Source organism: Heliangelus exortis, chromosome 2 (genome assembly GCF_036169615.1).
Source record: "Heliangelus exortis chromosome 2, bHelExo1.hap1, whole genome shotgun sequence".
NCBI classification, from domain to species: domain Eukaryota; kingdom Metazoa; phylum Chordata; class Aves; order Apodiformes; family Trochilidae; genus Heliangelus; species Heliangelus exortis.
The window spans coordinates 40045835-40066298 of record NC_092423.1 but is presented as its reverse complement, the minus strand read 5'-3'; the positions used below and the strand labels follow the sequence as shown (position 1 = coordinate 40066298).

General features: G+C 37.2%; 1 protein-coding gene across 7 annotated transcripts in view; it reads right to left on the bottom strand.

Annotated features, from left to right (window-relative positions):
- The window catches only part of OSBPL3 (oxysterol binding protein like 3), an 84832-nt gene that overhangs the window by 55519 nt on the left and 8849 nt on the right, over positions 1–20464 (bottom strand). For all 7 annotated transcript variants that reach the window (XM_071735679.1, XM_071735680.1, XM_071735683.1 and 4 more), the window contains one exon: positions 8995–9116. The gene's annotated coding sequence lies outside the window, so the exon portion shown is untranslated. The remainder of the gene's footprint in view (positions 1–8994; positions 9117–20464) is intronic.

Below are 20464 nucleotides of genomic sequence, written 5' to 3'. Positions count from 1 at the left end.
TGCTTCAAACTGTTACTCTCAGGCTTGCCAGCTCAACCTGACTGCTCCTCACTGTCTGGGGAAAAGAGCTAAGTAGCTTGAGCATATTTTCACTTCAAGTATAATGGAGAGACTGCTGCAAAAATATCCTTTTGGAAAGCCTTGCAGACTTTACTGGAGTAGAAAAGAGAGCTTCTATGGAAAAAACTCTTAAAGCAGCTCATAAATTTCATCTGCAATGTGGTCAGCAACACAAAGAAGTCAAGAAAAGTACCACACATATCTGATTACCTAACAAAACACTCAAAGCTTGCACAGACAGGGAATCAATAGGACAAACAGTTCCTATTGTGACTGAAGGACCTGGAAGCCCCCTGATGATGTCTCTTGTCATAATGATCTTCCAGAGCAGAATAGTGAGAGGTTGTTCCCTTGTGTGATTGTACAAGATCAGTCAGGCAGATTAACAGTGAAGGTGATCACTGCTTCAACTGCTTCAACAGTGAAGGAGAATGCATCACATGATAAAATGGAATGATAAAGCAAGCAAGATCTCCTGTAACACTCCAGTAACATTTGCATCACCTGGGGAGATGATTTTATGAATAGAACACTTATCATGCTGAATAGATTAAAAGATGTAAGTCAAGATATGCAGAGTATAGCACAACACATTTCCTGAGCACCTGGTACTGTATTCCTTCTATTTATTTTGGTAAATTCAATTAAAATGCTGGTAGAGCTGCCCACACATCCAAAAATAATTAATTCATATATGTGTCAGGTACAAAAAAAGTCATCTAATTACTGAAGAAAAAAGATTTTGATCTCTCTCCTTGTGTTTCTCTCATTTCAGGACCATAAGGTTTTTCAATCAAGATTTTTAAAGTGGGACAAATGATGTCAGGCTCTGAATAACACCCAGTGAAATCTGACCACATCTTTGTGCTTCCCAAAACACCCACCCTGAAGTACAGTTCATTTAGACTTACCCAAATCTGCATTACTTTCACACTTGATATTTTGCTTTCATAAATCACAGTATACAAAGTCTAACCTATCACCAACCTATTAGAAATTCAGTATTATTTCCACAAACTGGATGCAAGTTTGCCTTTAGCCCCTATGGTATCCAGTGACTCATTTTGAAAAGTCTGTCATTTCCTTTTGTTGGTTGTTTATACAGTTCCAGAATACAATGCCTTAAAGAAATTAAGAGTTTTCAATAAATGTTTCAGTTCACTGGCTTTGCTGCCTTGTGCAGAAGGATCTGACTTTATATGAACTGCTCAGAGCTCACAGATCCTGGTGCCAGTTCTCACATTCACAGCTCCATCATCTCTCCCCATCTCCCTCCTTGCCACACTTCTTGTCCCTGGAACACTACCTAGAGATGGACAAGAGTGTGGGAAAAGCATGAGGCATTTGGAAGTGAAAGCCAGCAGCTTAACCACCCTACACAGCAAATTTAAGAGGCTTAAACTCAACAAGTGCAGGAATTGTCAAGCTGGACTTTATTCATTAGGCACAGCAAAGTATCACACATGTGACAAATGCATTTCTTCCCATGTGAATGCAATGTTTCTCAACTAGAGGATCTATATCAAGTCACACAATTACTTATGTCTGAACAGAAAAGAACAATTAGCAGTGTGCACATTATCAACCACTGCCTTTTTTTCACTTGGATCCAATTCCAGGGACACTGCAAGCCCATCTTTTCTTCAGCTGAGCAAGCAGTGAGATATTATTTCAACAATATCCACTTACAGTAATCAGTCTTCATGTCTTCATGCACAAAATTGGAGTATTTCACAGGTAACAAATTAAAGAAATCATGTTAAAGCAAACAGTTCAAATGTTGCTGCCACAGTTTCTCCAAAACCACTGAACAGTATTTCATTTGCTCTTGCCTGTAACATACTGAATCAGGACTTGTTTACCACTGGTAACAGAAATAAGTGAAAAACAAATCAGCAATGCTAGTTTTCACAATCATTTTGGAGTACTCTGAACTACAAAAGCATGGAGAATTACAAGTATTTTTGTGACATCAATAAAAGGAAGGTACATCTCCCTTGCCCTGAACTTTATAACATGTTTTGCTGCTTCACACCAGCTAAATAAGCGAAGACCTTACTAAGGATACTTTCTTTGACCTCAAATAAAGCTATCTTAAAAAAACAAACCAACCAACCATATATACATTTATATATATGTGTGTGTATATATATATGTGTGTGTGTGTATATATACACATATATATATAAATGTATATGTGTGTATATAAATGTATATGTGTGTATATAAATGTATATGTGTGTATATAAATGTATATGTGTGTATATAAATGTATATGTGTGTATATAAATGTATATGTGTGTATATAAATGTATATGTGTGTATATAAATGTATATGTGTGTATGAAAGCCCACTGTTCACAAACACCAGCTTAATGACAGCAATTTTACTGACTTATACCCAATTATGGCAGTTGTAGCCTGATGCTGCAAAGCTGAAGGACAACTAAAGGTCACTGCCTATCAGATTTCACAAGCCCCACAACAGCATATTTCATATTTGGAAGCTGGGGCAGAAGCCCCCTGGCTCAGATCTGGACACTTCACTCAAGCCCTGCATCACTTGTGCTTTCTGAGCTGGCCAGTGTTCTCAGATCCCTCAGTATGCCACCTGCCTGGGAGACTCAGGGGGACCACACAGCCTTATGCTTTCTATATGTACACCTACAGTGATGCTATCACCTGGTTCAAGTGCTAATGTTCCCTTTTTAAATCAAGTCAATGTGCAGAATTTTTTCTTCTATGACAAGGCCTCTGCATTTTAAATGCATACATGATATCTAGCACATTGTGGTGAGACTTTCAGGCTAAATGTTAAATGTGATGCACAGTTATATAACTGAAAAACACAAATTTGTCTCCCCATAGGTGCCGAGTCTAACAGCACAGCCAGACACCCAGGCAAAAGACAGCGTTAGTAGTTCCTTATTCCTTCCAAGCCACTATTCAAAGGGCCTACAGATTATAACCCAAGATGCCACTTTAGAAGTGTTCCTCAGATTTTGGGCTGCTAATCATGAATTAACCAAGTCTGAAGTCTGCTAACAAAATAAACTGCAAAATACCCAAATCTGCCTAAACAGATGCACACTAAATAACCTGTGGCTTGACCAACAGACCCTTGCAGAGATATTTATATCCTCCTCCATTAGTACTTCAAAGAAAAGAAGATAACTGTGGTAGTCATGTATGCTGAGCTGCATTTCAAGCTTACAGAGTTTTTTAAAACCTTTAAAGTTGATTTTTCAAAAATATTAAAAAATGCAACACAACATTGACAGAAATAAAATTAAATACATTTACAAATAAGATTTTAGCCTGCTTGTGCTTTACAGAACCATGATATTTGTTCATCATTTGACAATGTCCATCTGCTTCTACTTTGAAAGATACACAAATTAGACAAAGCCCAAAACTGATTACAAATACAGAACTACAAAGTTGTATGAAATTCTTATCACTCATTTCTTCCATTGCTTGTATTCCTCTGAAGTCTCTAGTCCCTGTCCCCTACATCTTTGAGCTTTACTGTCCTTCATACTTCCCAACACCATACTAAGATGATGACTACAGATGCATGGTGCCATTCTCACACCCACTTTTACTAAAACACAGCTCATTTTGGTGGTAGTATTTTGATCTACTGACAATCTGGAAGATACCCAGTGTTTTGGAATGTTATGGGTTTCTTCTTTTGACAAATACTTCTGTGATATTGTTCAAAATTCTTCCATCCGAAATACAGCTGCAGGGAAAAAAAACTTGAAAAGAACACAGACAAAATCAGTGAGAGCTTGTGGGCATTTCTGGGGGTGGGAAAGAACAGGTTCAAATGAAAAATTGTTTCTCACTGCATGTGTCTTGAGGAAGACATCTCAATATTTTTAAGTGAGATTTAATGATACACTGTAAAGCTATTTCACTGGGAGGGAGGTGTTTATTGTGCTTATTTTTTCCCCTCCCTTTCATTTCAAGGGCCAACTTAATTTGTGTGTTACTGCAGATGTTAGTCATTGCTTTCTTTAGCTTGGTGTACCGGGATTTTCTTTTTTGTAGATTCATTTTTTCTTAATTAAATGAAATTAAGATTATTTTTCAAGTTAATGCATTAGGCCATGGCAATTGTTGCTTGTAGAAGTAATATACACCACAGTTGAAGAGGGACGTTTTTGCCAAACAAATTAAAAGTTGAGCCCTATAAAATAAATATTTATCTTTGTGTATACCATCAAGAGATACACATATTAGAATGGGATGTGTAACTTCTATGAACTTGAAAAAATAAAGACAGCCTTTTTCACATTAGATCACAAGTCACTCTGATGAAGTATACAGGAAGGATCTGCCAAAAGGTCAAATGTTCTATAATTATTTGAGATAAGGACTGACACACTTTCTTCTCTAGCACCTGATATTGACTATGTCAGAGACAGGCAAAGACTACATCCATCAGGGCAGCCCTTGCACACTGGTCACCAGCAATCCTTCAGCAAGGAGTTTGCAAACACAGGGTGGATTGAAATCTCACCACTTGCAGGGGAAGATGCTAAATTATGCCCCTCACAGCTGTTACTTAGCTATCAGCACCTCTCAATTAGTAATTTCTCTTAAATTCCCCTAAAAATTCTTTGGCATTGAAAAACAAACAAAAAAACCAACACAACAAACCCAAAACTTAAGCCATATGGGTTTTTTAAAGGTGAAGTATGAAATATAGTTTGAATGTAGAAGGCTGTTCTATCTGTTCAGTGTCTAAGTGAAAGCGTGACTCACAACCTGAGGGAAGAATAATTCTGCACTTAAGAGACTTTTTAAAAAAAATTGAATTTCTGGTCATGGGATGACTTTAAATGAAGGCAAGTGAACTTCCTCACTCTTCAGCAAACTCCTAGTGGGATTTAGTCTAGGAAAAAAAGAAACCTTGTCTCCAAATTTGATACACCAAATTGTAGAAAAAGCCCATGCTACAAAAAGTCAAGAAGATGCCTTAACTGGAACAGCAAATGCCCCCCCTTTACAGCCAAAAAGCCACAGTCCTCCCCTCTCCCTCCCTCCCTGCTGACCTCCCTTTTCTTTACTCCAATACATTCTCCAACAGCGATGGGTAAAATAAATATAAAAATGCATGCTGTCAAGGACTGAACACCAAACCAAAAAGCTCTAGAAGTATTTCAGACACAGATGTGCACAGTTCTATATTTGGCCATACAGCAAAGAAACAGCATATGCAAAAAATTCTCCAGGGTTTGTGAAAAAAACCCAACTCTTATTTGCATTTTAATTCCTTTATATTTGCTTTAAAAATTGAATAAAACATTGTGTTTGTTCATATCTTTTCCAAAATATAACAGTGCAGATTTTAAACCCTGAGTTTAACCAATGCTGATTTTAAAATCTTTGGTAGTTACTCCTTGTAAAATGTACTATTTCAAGAAAATTGTCAGACTGTAATTTACAGAGTTAGGTAATTCAGGCAGTTAGGGCTTTTGCATATTTTATGACCTGTTGGCTTTCCCGTTAAATAACAAAAAGAGACAGGAGAGCTGTGTCCTCAGTTTCTCAGAGGACAGGTAAATTCAGTCACCCCTGGTGATAACAGAACAATAGAAAAACAGAAATTGTGGTCTTTATGGACAGCCTGAAAGACCAGCTAACAAAGAAAATCATCTTCTAAAAATGTTTCATTTTGAAATTTTATTTCTGAAGATACTACACTGCCTGATGATAGTCTACTAAACATTATATAAATTGAAAAAGGAACTTAAGTAGCAGATGCTTAGATTGAAGGTTGCAAGGAGATTCTAACCGCAGGATTAAGAAGATTGGGAATTGTCCACTTGGAATCAAGGCTGCTCTGGAAACTTAGCATGAAAATTATATAGCAACATCTTACTCAGGTCTGAGTCTGTGATATATACTGCTCACACAGACTGCTAATTCTTCATCTAATAAATAAACAAAATAGCAACTGTGCAAGGGAACAGCTTTTACATGTCTTAAGGATAACCAGAAACAAATCAGTGAAGTGGAAAAATTGGACATTTCTGCTTCAGTAAGTTAGTTTTACATATGTTGCACATTTTAAAATTTAATTTAAAAACTACTTTTCAGTATCCTAAGCAGTTTCCATGGAAATGAAGTTCACTACAGGTCATAAACACAATGCAAATTTATTTTTATTTAATTCTTCCCCAGACTAATAAAAACTGTAAAGACTCTGAATTAGACATATGTGATGCTATATAAATTACTACTTAATTAAGCAAATATGTACAGCTGTCTGTGTAGTACTTTCTTTTGCTAAGCTAAATTTACTACCAAATACCCACATGTAGTTAATTAGGTTTTAATGAGAATTACTGCTTCCATATCCTTATGAAATGAAAGCATCCAAAAAGATTAAAGCCAACTAAAAAAAAAATTCTGGATTTAGGGACACTTTTATAATTTTCTGATAATACCTGAATTTAAATAACCACAGAGGTATTCAGCATTTTTAGCCTTTAGGGGTAGAGAACATAGTCTAATTTGTTTATATTTTCACATCTCCATTTCATTATGATAAGCTAAATTTTGTCAGAAGTTTACTATTTATGAAAGCCACCCAGACATAGAAACTTTGCAGTAGCTGCAGGAAGCAATCACTGTTCAAAACATCTAAATTTTCATGTCAGAGCCCTACAGTATTTCTACTGCAGGAGGGAAGGTCTGGGGCCTTGACACCATTGGGCTGAGGAGTTCACAACCTTTTCAATCCACTTCAAGCCCAACATCTGCTTGACACATTTGGTCTTTTCAAGTGTCAACTTGCCCTAAAAAGATCCATGTAAGCTATGAGTTGTTTACAGTGCTGTACTAATGAAACAGTGCCTGTATGTTTGATCCACCTTTTAATAGTTTCATGAGCATTTGATTTCTGCTGACTCAAATTTTAAAAATTACTTCATTCTCTAACCATACCAGATCAGCAGTCCAGTTGCTTCAAACTGTTTCTGTATAATACATTATCATCTGTTAAAGACCAAAGTACTCACAACAAAAATTAAAAATTACAAGTTATGCTTTAATGAGGTAAAGTTATCTTGGTTCTTCCCTCTTGCTTTCCATAAATGCCCTCCATGATGCTCAGATATACTTTTAGTCTTAAACAGTAACACAAAATGTATTTTTTTCAGTAGCAACTAGAAGACAGTAAGTTACCAAACACCTTTTTTCTCTTCTCCATTTTTTTTTTTTTTTGTGGGAATATCTACTTATGCTACTATCCATTGAACAAGTTTGTGCAAGTATAACTAAATCCATAAGAAACACTCTGGAATTAACCTGACATAAGTATCTTAAACTTACAGAAAAGAGTTTGCACACAATGGAGAGGCAGGGTAGTGCACGTTGGTTACTTTTTCATTTACAAGTATATGAACATTGAAGTCATATTCCTTTGGAGGAAGTACTAAATGATGTGTTTTAGCACAGAATCTACTTCTGTACAATAAGTTTCTCATGTAAGACAGTTAGTAGACAGCCAGCAGAAAATGTTGAGCTAATTATATGCATAGCATTTCTGCAAATATTCATCTTACAAAGTTAAACTGAATACCTTTCACAGGACTTACTCTGTTTAAGCGAGAGAAAAACAAAACCCAACCTACATGATAATATTTTTACTGAAGAACTAAGCTTGGAATTTAGGTTGGCAAAACTGAAAGAAAATACCAATGAAGGAATACAGAGGGGTTCTGTTAAGTTTTATATGAAATTTATGATGACTGAGGAATGAGGATTCCTTCACTATGTTCTCCATTCAAGAGAGCAGCAAACAACTCCCTTAAAAGCTCACCACTTCTATAGCCATAAATTAAGTTTTCAACTTTGTAAAAATGAATTTAAGGTAACTTCACTATAGGGTGAACTCACTTAGAGCACCAAATACTGTTACTGTTACTTTCCTTTTTCAAAGACATAGAGCTATTCAGTGACATTACACTATGCGTTAATGCAAGGCTTAATATATCTAAAAAAAAAAAATTACAAATTATTAATGCATTCCAAGAACATATGCCAACAGGAAGGTACTATATCAGTATGAAAACAAGAATATTATTGTTGAGATAAATACAAGGCTTAATATATCTAAAAAAAATTACAAATTATTAATGCATTCCAAGAACACATGCCAACAGGAAGGTACTACATCAGTATGAAAACAAGAATATTATTGTTGAGATAAATACTAGTTCTCATTTCAGCCTTCTTCTACAGTAGAAGAATGAAAATTTCCCTTTTTGCAACTCTTCAAACTGTTAGTTTTGTGTCCCCTTCAATTACCACCCTTCCGTTTGGCAAGTATCAAAGATGTCTTTCAATGGAGAACATCCTTGCACTGGAAAGATTAGGATAAGCAAAGTGAGGCTTTAACTTTTTCACAGTTCCAGAGGACCCCCCTCAGTAAATAAAATAGCCTCATCTAGGGTGGGGCAGGTCTATATTCCCTTCTGCCAAGTACAACTGAATTTTTTGGAAAGTCATTAGGCTATCACGAAGCACTGCTTTACTACTTAAACATAAAACTTCCAACATAATCAGGTAACTATTTTGTAATAATATTTGATAAACTGTGCTACCTGGTAAAAGGAGCCTACAGAAACTGTGTGCCTCCCAGAGAGAGCCCATTGAGCAGTATGGGAGTACCTACCAGTACAAATAAACCAAGCAGAAGTATTTTCCATTCCTTACTCTCTTCTTCAGATTCTTTTTCACCTTCTAGTTTGTAGAAGCTGAACACATACGTGGATGTTAATGTGCTTAAAGCAGCCACAGCTAACAATGATACAACCCTTATATCAGCTACATCAGTGTTTATGACTTCTCTCCAGCTTTCTTCTGTTTTCCTATAGGGAGGGCACCATACCCATGAGATAAAGAAGACTGACTTACAGTGAGAGCGTGTAGTGTCAGTATCAACTATGAAGAATCCAAATCTCTTCTTTCTACAGCAGTGAAAGTCTGAACAGCTCAATTAGGTAAGATGTGGTAAGCTCACGAGTCTGGTGTTGGATCTGAAAAATAAACAGAAAATTAGATAAGAAATAAAACTTCCTCCTGCATTGTCCCTTCATAACTGGAAAGCACAAGGAAGGTATGGATTACAATATATGAATACCTGGACATTTTTTTTTTTTTTTTTTTTTTTTTCCTGGTGTGTCCCCCCAAAATACTTCCCTAAACTAAAGCATCCACAGCTACATCTTCCTTTCCTGAAACATATATATTAGAAGTTCAGGTTACTAACATTCTCCTATATAACTACACAACTAAGTTTTAATTTACTATCACACAAACAGAGCAATGCACCTTGTAGCAGAAATGTTTTTTTTACCTCGAGGATCCAGAACTGTGTGTAATTCTATGTTGAGGGTGTAGGGATTCCACTCAAACATCTTGTCAGTACAAAGAAAGATGACTCCTTCACAGAAAGAGGTGCCAGGGGTACTACCCTTTGACAAACTCCTACCACTACTCAGCTGCTGCTTTGAAACAACCAACCAGTTCTGACATTTAATTAAGTGCACTTTTTCTGAAGACAATCAAATTCTACAGTTTTAGCAGCCTGCAGGACTTCTCTGTACAACAGGAACACTCCCAAACAGAAATGGCTTATTACAAAGTTTAAGGTGCCCATTTTGAGCTAAAAAGGATCAATAGTTTAGCTTCTATATTCATAGACTCTATGGTGCTTTATTGCAAGTATTAAATTTGAATTTCTGATGCAGAGGCAGCTCCTATATCAGCTTGACAATAATCTTTCCAGAAGTCTATAATCAAGTGTCACCAGATGAACAAGTGTCTCTGAGCCATGTATCATTTACTGTTTATAAAAAACAGCACATCATTAAAAGTTACCTCTGGTGCTATGAGGCTTTCTTAATCTTTCTTCAAGGTCTGTGGGGGAAACAATTCTTCTTCAAAGTATTTGTACCCTAGATTCAAAACTGTTACCCACTGTGTTTTGGTTCTTTTTGTTGTTGTTGGTTTTGTTTGATTTAAATAACAGCTTTACCAGTTAAATTCTATATTTTTGCTTAGTTATTAATTCTATATGTGGTCAATAGACCACACAGCTTCATTTCAATAATGGAACCAAATTCAACATTTCTTGAGTTACTGACATACTGCTCTTATTTAGTGGTATTCTTCAAGTAAAAGCATATTTTCCAAAGAAAAAGGAAATCTCCCTTTTTTCAGTTCACTGAGTTTTGAGCAGTACTTTTTCCTTCTCTTATCAGTTGTCTACATCTGATAACTCCTAATTTCATGTTTAAGTTCAATTCCTTGCTTCTTCTATTTGTAACATTCCTGAAAATGCCACCACCCCCAGCTGGTTTGGAGTCTAAACATCTGTGATCTAATTTTAGGATTAGATTTTTTTTTAAGTAGGAACGTGTGTATCTTTAATAATAATCCAAATATTAAGGGTGGGAATTTTTAAAACTAAATCAAGAAAGAACACTTGATATGTTAGCTTTGATACTTTATAATAATGTAAAGTTCTTTCATTTGTGCCTTTTAAGATTAGAAACCTAAAAGAGCTCTATACGTAAGAGCCTGTTGACATTTTTAGCCTGTAGGAACACGCAGCGGGCAGACGCAACAGAAATAATAACATATTTGAATGATGAACCAGGTTTACAATTTTATTACTCAGACTTTCCCAAATCTGTGGCTGGCATTTTTCCCAGTAACCCAGAAATTAGGCTGTTCTACATTTAAAACTTCTAACTAATCATCTATTAAAAACTTCTCATGGTTAAGACAACCAAAATGACCTTATGATAAGCCTTCGAAAAAAATAAATTATACCTAGCTTTGAAAAATAGTACCTTTAATACTTTTTGTTATTTACATGAACAATGTGAGAGAAATAGGTAAAAAAAATCTGATAGAGACAATTATGTTAGTTATCAGAGATATATTACCTATCATATTGAAACAGTAGGGATCCCAGAGGGAAGTGACAGATACAAAGGGAACACAATCTAAGTGTTCTCTTGCCCTAGGAACATGAAGCCAACAGCAGTTCTGTGCTAACTCCAATATATATGACAGGTTTAAAAATGGGAGGAAAAAAAAAATTAAAAAATCACTATTCCAAAGTCAAGAACAGTAGTTGAGCTTTTCAACACAGTCCACAAGTTGAGACCTTATGCAGGAACTCCACAGACTGTGGGGCAGGAGAGGGGAGCTGCCATTTCCACCATTTCAATCTCAAAATCTTCAGGCAACCAAGTGTTACCCAAAACAATAGCAAGAATTTCCCACTTTACTGTGCAGCCCCCTGTGTAAGAGTTTAGCATTGTCTGCACATTTCATCAACTCCATGCAACCTAGGACAAGCCAAACGCACAGGCCTTCAACTCTGAATGGTTTCTAAGGGTATCTGAGAAGTCAGTCAGGGAGCTGAGGCTTGTACCAACCACTTAGCCACCCCATAAAGCCAAATGATGCCTCTGTTGTTCCATAATCTTTTCACATTTTTGCACATACAGCAATTCTTCCTCCTCCAAAAGTAAAGTTTCCCCCATAACTTGCTGTTAAAAAAAATGTCCCATACTCCTAATGGCTCCCCAGAACACCATGCCATAGTGATCTAGTCTGATATGTGAGCACAGAAAGGCACCCATATGATTTTTTTCTGAATAGTTTGCAATACCAGTGCACACTTCCCAAAATAATCTAAAAGATGCAGACCAGCTTTACTACATTGTTGATTGATTTAGGACTTTTTTTTTTTGTGACAGTGAAATAAAAAAGTAATCCACGCATACACACTACAGACATACTCAAAGACAGAGAAATTCTAGAGCCTGATTTGTTGGAATAGAAGGAAAAACTGAACAATAAACATCTCACAGTGGGTGACTACAGCTCACATGAGAATCTTAGAGATGCTCATTTAATGCAGAACAGAGGAAATTAATTATCTGGTACCCAATGGAAAAAACAACAAAACCGAAAACATGCAGTAATTGATCTTTTAAAAACTCTACGATTAAGTTTTTTGAACTGTAGCAGACACAAAGAAGTTACTAACTTCTAAATATTTCTGGAAAGGGCTACCAGGAGTGCAACAAGGCCCAATATGGCAACAGAATGTAATTTGGTGTCAATCTGCAGCAGGCAGAAGTAAATTCTTGAGGAGGAACTAGCCAAATTTCTCCCTTCTCAAAGTTAACCACTTCTGCTGCAACCCCTAATAAAACCAGTAGCAACATGACTATGGAGTGGAATATGAATCCAGTTAATAAATAACCAGGGAAAATGCCAGATTCTTAGCCACACTGTTTGCTGAATCAGCTCACTGCATGAATGTGCTCCCAGCATGTAAGGGAGGAAAAAGAGACAATCAGGTAGCTGCACACAGAAGCATGGAACAAAACTACTCCTTTTGGAAGCAAGATAGGGTTATGCTGGTTTACACTGAAAATGGAACTGAGAACAAAAAGTGACAAGGAAGAGTATCAAAGCAAGTGGCTTGCTTGAAACAACCTGCAATAGATACGCCTTCTAAAATTCAGAGTTTGGTGCATGTGAGCAATAGCAGTCAGTAATGCCAAGTCTGACTGAAACAAACATTAGAAATCTTAGTCTGCATGATGGGTAAGCTAGTTACAGAAGTCATTATGTAGTGCTAGCTTTAATTGCTCTGATCTAAGCATAGCTTTCAGAATTTATCAGCTCCCCCTCAGCTTCTCCATCTTCCAATGAGAGAAAAGTCTTTACCATAGAAAAAGGCACATACAGTCACATGTTACCACAGTAAGAAACCATTAAGATGATTTAGAGTCTCCAACACTCATTCAGATCTGCTATTTTCCAAAGACCAGTTGCATCCCTACTCCAATTCCCTGGTTCCAGTAACAGCAGGCAAGAGGAACATGCATACCAGCTCCTTTTCGAGTGAAGCCATTTCATTGCTTCGTTAGCAGACTGTACTGAACTGTGCTGGCCCCAGGTTTCCAGTCAAGACTTGGCCTTCACCAGCAAGCAGCCCTGGTACCCACATACTCCTTCCTCTTCCCCCTAGCTAGGCATGGCAGAGGAGGAAGAGGAGGAATGATGTAGCATGATCCTTTCCTGCAGCCATTGGAGTGGCACGACGTACACTACAGGGTCCAAAACCTGCTGTGGTAACAGAGACTGCTGCACTCCAACTGCCTTCTGATACTCCATAGGGATTTCCAAAAGTGTTAATGACAAGTTTTATGTAGCAGGCTTTTGATTCCCCTCTTCGAGCTGATAATGGGTTTCAGGCAGAAAATCTGGCTGACAGCTAGAAATCTGTTCTACAGATTCAGCATTTTAGAGATCATTATGTAATGATGCCGGCCTGCATTTTTTCCTACATACAGTTCTGGGAGTTAAATTAAAAATAAAGAAAATAGCCATTGCTGCAATGAGTCCTTCCACTTCCCCTCAGATCCCAGCTGCACACTCTCTTCCCCCTTTCCTGCTGGGCTTGTGCACTCTACCTCTCAGTAGTTCCAGCCTCTCAGTTTTTCTTAAGAGTTCTGGACTTCTCCATCCTTTGCTCTGGTGAGAGGGGAAAAGAGTAAGGCTACTTATGGAAAAGAGAGTATCCATCAGGACCATATGAATTATGGAATGCTACATTAGAGCTGAGGAGATGGGCCAGCTAAGACTCCAGGTTTGCCCATCTTTATGCTGTGGCAGTGCCAGCTGGAGGTCTGCCAGCAAGCACCTGCTACACTAAGACCAGAGGCAGCATGCCACAGCTTTTTCTGTCCTATGAACTACCATTTCTGAGGTACAGACCAGACTGGATAAAACAGGATAAAGGAACTCTGTCTATCTGTTGCTTAAGACACTTTAAAGCAAGCCTCCAGGTGTGCACTGCAATGGCACATCCTTGCTCTACTGCTTGCTGAGCTGCCACAGAACAGCAAAGCTCCCTGCTGTCAGTGAAGGCATAGACAGACTTCATTTATCCACTTCTGATAAAGCACAAAATCGTGACTCTCACTGCCATTAAAGATTTTTCCTTCTGAAGTAAGACAACAGCATCAAGAAGAGGGATGAGTACTAGAGGCACTTTATATACTAGATCTCTCACTCTTACAGAAGACATTTGTATTTTAAAACCTTGTCAACCACAACAGATGTTTATTAAAAATAAAAAAATTTAAAAATTAAAAAGCCCAAGTCCCCCAAATCACAAAAAAACACCACAACATCATGTATCTGCTATGCATACGTATACCCCAAATGCTTTGTGGTAACTGTTGAGAACCACAGAATCATAGAATTGGCTGGGTTGGAAGGGACCTCAGAGACCATCAAGTCCAACCCTTGATCCACTGCCACTGCAGTTACCAGACCATGGCACTGAGTGCCACATCCAGTCTCTTTTTAAATATCTCCAGGGACGGAGAATCCACCACTTCCCTGGGCAGAGCAATCTAGAACAATCAGAGCTGAGCAATCTAGAACTCTTCCCAACTCAGCTGTTCTGTTCTTCAACAGTGGCAACCAGACATGGGCAGGTTTTTAAAGAGTGTGTGAGCCAGGTGTGGCTGCACAGGTCTCCAGAACCAACCAACCTCTCCTTACATTTAAAATCATTGTGTAAGGTGCAGCGAGTAAAGATGCTGCCTTTTAAAAAAGTAGTAGAACCCCTTCCCAGGCAAAAATGGAAGAACAGTGGAGATCAGCCAAAGCAACCACAGTATTAATGTGGGAAAGTAAGCACGCAGCTCTGGTAGCATTATGTGTCTGTCCACTAAGTCTGGATCAGGGGATTAACAGGAGAGAAAAGATACCAGAAAAAGAGGATTTTGTTTTCTTGGCACTAGTAATAGCGGAGAGATTTTACTCTTCTCTCCATAATTATAAACATCTAAGTACAACACCTTTATCTTTTCCAGAAACACACAAATGCAAAAACAACCACCAAAAAAAAACCAAGCCAAAAGACAACAGCAACAACAAAAATGCAAGCATAATCAGCCTCAGTTCAGGACAGTTGAGGCCTGTCACAAAACTTTCATGGAAAGTTAAAAAGCAATCATGTTAAAACAAGACCCATCAGAATAAATAAATCCTGCAGAAGCCACAGCCTACTCCCACTAAGTTTATTCAGAGAATTTTTCCCACAGAGGAAAAAAAAAAAAAATAGATGTGGCCAATTATGATGCTTACAAATTCCAGAATCTATTTATTTACTTATTTTTCTCTACATCTGGTGACCTACAAAACTGCCTCAGCTGTAACAATACCTGCTGAAAAAAACTAACAACAGCTACTTCATCTGTGACTTTATGGGGAAAGAAAATGATATATAAACATTTTCAATTAAATGTATTATTCACTTAAATGCAATGTTTATATATGTTTGATATAAAGTCATATTTAAGCAAATGATTTAACAATGTAATCAAGTGATTCACATATATCAGCCCTTACCCTTCTTTACATTTTATGTATTTCTCTGCTATCTCAAGCTATATTCTTTTTGGGTGTTCAGGGTTAAGTTACAGTCAACAGGGAGAGGGTGCAGAATCTACAGATTATTTATATTGCAGGGCTTCAAACAACTGATCCAGCTGTATCTCAAGGGATGTGATAGAGACATTAAAATAACAAGGATGGAAAAAGGTGGGTGAAACACTAGACCATTCAGTCTCATTCACGAGTCAAGGACCTTGACCCTCTAAAACAAAGTGACACACCCAAAGAGGCATTTACATCTGAAAGTGAGAAGTGAAAGTTGTTTGGCACCCATGCAATCTCCACATCTAACCTCACTGCACTAGGGAAGGGAAAAGAGTCCTTCTTGGCCACAGCCTCATAGCTCTGATTGATTGATTGATTGGATTGATTGATTGATAAGGGACTGAAAGTCCTGAAACACATGAGACCAGGGGTCAAGCAGACAAGTAGTTTTCCCGGGTCAACAGGCATGCCCAGGTAAAAGGTTTTAAAGTGTTTTCAAAGAAAAAAAAAATAAGAGGCCAATACTACAGAACTGATGAACTTGAATTAGATATTAACACAAGGCTTGAAACCACAGGGAAAGTAGAGTCATAATGGCCAAAACACATACTGAAACACAGACTATTCAAAAAAGCCAGTAGAGATAGGGATAGTACAAATCTACACCACTTAAAACAGTGATGGATTAAAAACAAACACACCACTACACAAGAATGAACAGAATCAATTTAAAGCAAAAAAACCAAAAAACAACCCAAACCCAAACCCAACCAAACAAAAAAAACACACCACACTTTAAAAAAAAAAAAAAAAAAGGACAGTCCTGCTCAGAATGCTGTGAGTCTGCAGTAGATTCCAAGAAAAATCTGTACCAAGGTTGGTTATTTATTAGAATAGAATACATCACAGTCAACTGGACATTACAGGAGGTTATCTTGACTAAAGTAACAAGCAAAAGGAAATAGTTTAAATAGTCAGGTAGACTGAGGAATTCAGATTCTCTCAATTGATAATGCTGAGCTTTTGCTTCATTAAATGTGCAGAAACAAATCTGGAAACGCCTCATGGGATGCAGTGTGGAGTAGATAACTTGCAAGATGAAAAAGGCCTAACTAGATAAATAGTTTTACCACCCCTCCAAAAAAGGCAGGGAAGGAGATGATTAAACAAGTTGCTCCTCATGTTAAAGTACAGGATTAAGGTTAAAAGTTAAAAAAAAAGTATTTTAACATATTAAAACTGAAGTTCTTCACAAACACATTGAAACTAAGTGAAGAGTAACCTGGCAGTGAAAATTTCTTAGTAAAGAAACAAAGACAGGATGTCTACTGTGAAACAGGCCTGGAGGCTATCACACCCATCATGGAATCAAAAGTACCAGCTTCCTGCCCATGAGTTGAAGAAACCAGATGATACTGCTACAGACTTCTGAACAGAAAGGGAGATTAAACTGTGCATATAGTTGCAAACAAAACTTCAATGGATTCTCAAATTATTCTATCAGCTTCAGCTTTTAAAAACCATAATCCATCCTTTTTAAGCAGACAAAAAGAACAGTGGGAGATACTCCATGATGTCAGGAATTACAAGTAATGGAAGAAAAGGGAATAAGAAATCATCCCTACTACAATCAGTAATATGCCAGATATCAGATTATGTTAAAGAGTCAGAAAAAAATACTAAAGTCAATGGTAACAGGTTGACTTTTTTTTTTAAGACAGAAATATGTAGATCTGATCTGAACCAGACAACAGGGGCATAAAAAAATTAATAAAGTTGACAAGCATCTTATTTAGTAGAATTGCAAAGAAACTAAGTAACTAGCTACAGAAGATGATAAAAAAAAAAAGTCTAGACATGGATCACTGTAAGAGATAATTTATAACAATTGGGGTTAGTTTTTTTAACAATCCTACTAAGAACAAGGAAATTGAGAGGTCTAACAAAAATTGCTGCTGACAAAAAGCCACATCTGATACACAAAACAAGTAGAACACTAAATGAGAGGAACCATAGGAACAGAAGTGGAGAAGAGAGTGCAGTTCATTAGTCGTGAAGGCAAGGTCAGGATCTGAGTAAAACAATAAGTTCTGTTCCAATAGCTGGAAGTGACCATGGAGGGGAAAGTACTCGCACGTATGAGCTGATTACACATTCACCCCATCACCCATTTGCTGAAGTTCTGAAAAGACAAAAAAAGCAACCCATTGACATAAAGTATTTCCTACAGAGACATATAAGGTAAAATTTTAAAAACTCCTTGTGCAAGGCACTGCAAGCCTCTAATCTGGTCAGGAAAAAAAAAATATCACCCAAGATCACTGTAAGGTTATGCAAGGAAGACTGAGAGCAGAATATTGTCCTGAAGTGAATACCATGAGCAAGTCTCCTAAGCTGACTGGGGCAAAGAGAGGCTCCCTGGTATGGGCAGAACAAGAAGTTAACCAGTTTACAAGGGCCCAGAAGGAATGCAGAATGCTATTACAAACACTGAAGGAAAATATCAGCTCTACCCAGAACAATACCAGCTCATACAAACTTACCACAGATACACTTAGCCAGAATCCTGGAATAAAATTTTAGTCAAAGCAGGGAAGTCCCGACTATTTTAAGATAATGTTTGGTCACTTATTAAAAGGGAACATCCAAATGCATTGACGGCCACAAATAATGAACATCAGTATCCCAAAAACTTTCAGTCCCATGAAGTGTTAGCACAGCCACTTTCAGCAAGAAAGTCTTTATATATCACTTCTCAGTATTACTAGTGTCACTACTTATTGGACTGCAAATTAACTTTGCCTTAATACTTCAAAGTTCCCATTAACACAAAGAAATCACTTCAGCTTTACTCAGTCATATGTATTTCTTCTGTGAAGAAAGCTTTTGTTTTTTTAAAGGAACATTACTTTCAAAAACTGGCAGATCAAACAAACTCTATTTTTTAGGATCTATGTTTAGCCTACCAGACACACGTAGCTTCTACTCCTTCAATTCTGACAATGAAGTTTGTCAATATTTTCCTCTTGATTTGATGTCAGTATTTTGCATGCCTGTGCCTTTCTGAAAGGAACTTCAGTTTCCAGAGTTCTTGGACTCAGATACACAGAAATAAGCATTTCAACATCACAGTTCACAGAGGGATTAGGCCATCAGAACATTTTTCTTCAATTCCTTTCTTCAACAAAGCCAATCCAAGCACAAGCCCAGCCAATATATGCCTTGTGACTTTTGTTTGCACGCCTACATTCCACAAAACATTCTTGCATGCAAATGTTTAAGTGGCATTCGCAGAGCAGGAAAAGAAGTTTCATAAGATGACTTGCCTGTATTTACTCAAATCATCTCCATTATTTTCAAATGGAGAAAGGGCCAAAAAGAACCACAGGTAAGTAAAAAACCAGTTTGGTCAACCAGAGTAAGAAGTGAGAATTAAGGTTATTCTTACCAATATACATTAAAAAATCTAGTTCCCTTACCAAATACCACTCTTCCTCTCAGCTGCAAATGCATTAGGCTTGGCTAATACAAAGATATGATTTTCACTGATAAAATAATGCAGGACAGATGCACAGCCTACTCATTCTCTCTTCTTAAGTAACCAACCCATTGCAAGGTGGATCCAGTGGCAATGCACTTGTGGACTTAGGCAATTCTATTAAAAATTAAAAACTCTCAAAAATTCAAGCTCTGCAAGATGTGAGTGCTGGGAGGCAGGCCATAGTGAGAAAAGTGTTACATCTACCTCATATTCAAGGGATATGTATTTTTTGGCTCAGAACACAGAAGTCACTTAACAGCAAGCAAAGATTATCCTTTTGCAGAAGGGCTCTGTACACGGAACTGGTATTTCATAGTTTGAGGGGAAAAAAAACCCAACAGCTCTCATCCTGAATAGAGTGTGTTTATGTTAATCATGCTTCCTAGTCATATTAAAGTAAATAATGCCAACTCATTTGGCAAGGAACTTTTGGTTGTTCAACACAAACTGTCATTACATTTAGATTACAAAGATTGAAATAGCACCCACAGGTAGGAAAAGGTCGATGCTTTCAAGTGCCAAGACATGCCTCAGAAACCAAGATTCCCTAAGCCTCTTCCAGTAGGAAGCAGCCACCACCACACACAAGCCCCACAAATGTTTCCCCATAGTGTGAACACTCAGTCACTTTATGACACTGAGATACAGCCACTGTTCTACCACTAAATTGCTATGGAATTATGGAAGCCCCATATTTACAAACAGATGGCTGACAATACAGCTAGAAATAAATGAGAAGTTGCATCTTCCCTGCTCATCTTATCACACTAATCAACTAGGACTAAAAGGAGATTATTAAAGCTTGCCTGATAAAAACAATGGCCCTGTATGCATTTAAAAATACTCTTTGATGTCCTACCATTGAAATTTAACCTTTTAAAGCATAAGTTTACCACCAGTAAAAGATCTTGAGTACACCAGCAATTGCACGCATGTGATGGTCACTTTTGTTATTTTTTTTTCCTTCTTACAAAAAAAAAAAAAAAAAAAAGCAAAACAAAACAAAAAACCAAACCCTCAAAAACCAACAAAAAAACAAGCAAACAATGTCTTACCTGCCAAGGTCACATCCTGGCAATGGCTCTGCTGTTGATTTTCAAGTGGAAATGCTGATCCCATTGAACATCAAAGAGTACAGTACAATGTATCAATAAAGATAGGAAAATAAGACAAGAAATTGACTCTGTGCATGTCTGGAGAGATGCCTATGATTCAGCTATCTGGTGGAAAATTCTAACATTTTATCTTTGAACATGTTCAAAGTTCCATAATGAAGTTCCATATTTATTCAGCAAACTGAATGAAATCATATGATTTCAGCAGCGTGTTTTTATTCTTATTTTAAGAAATGGGATG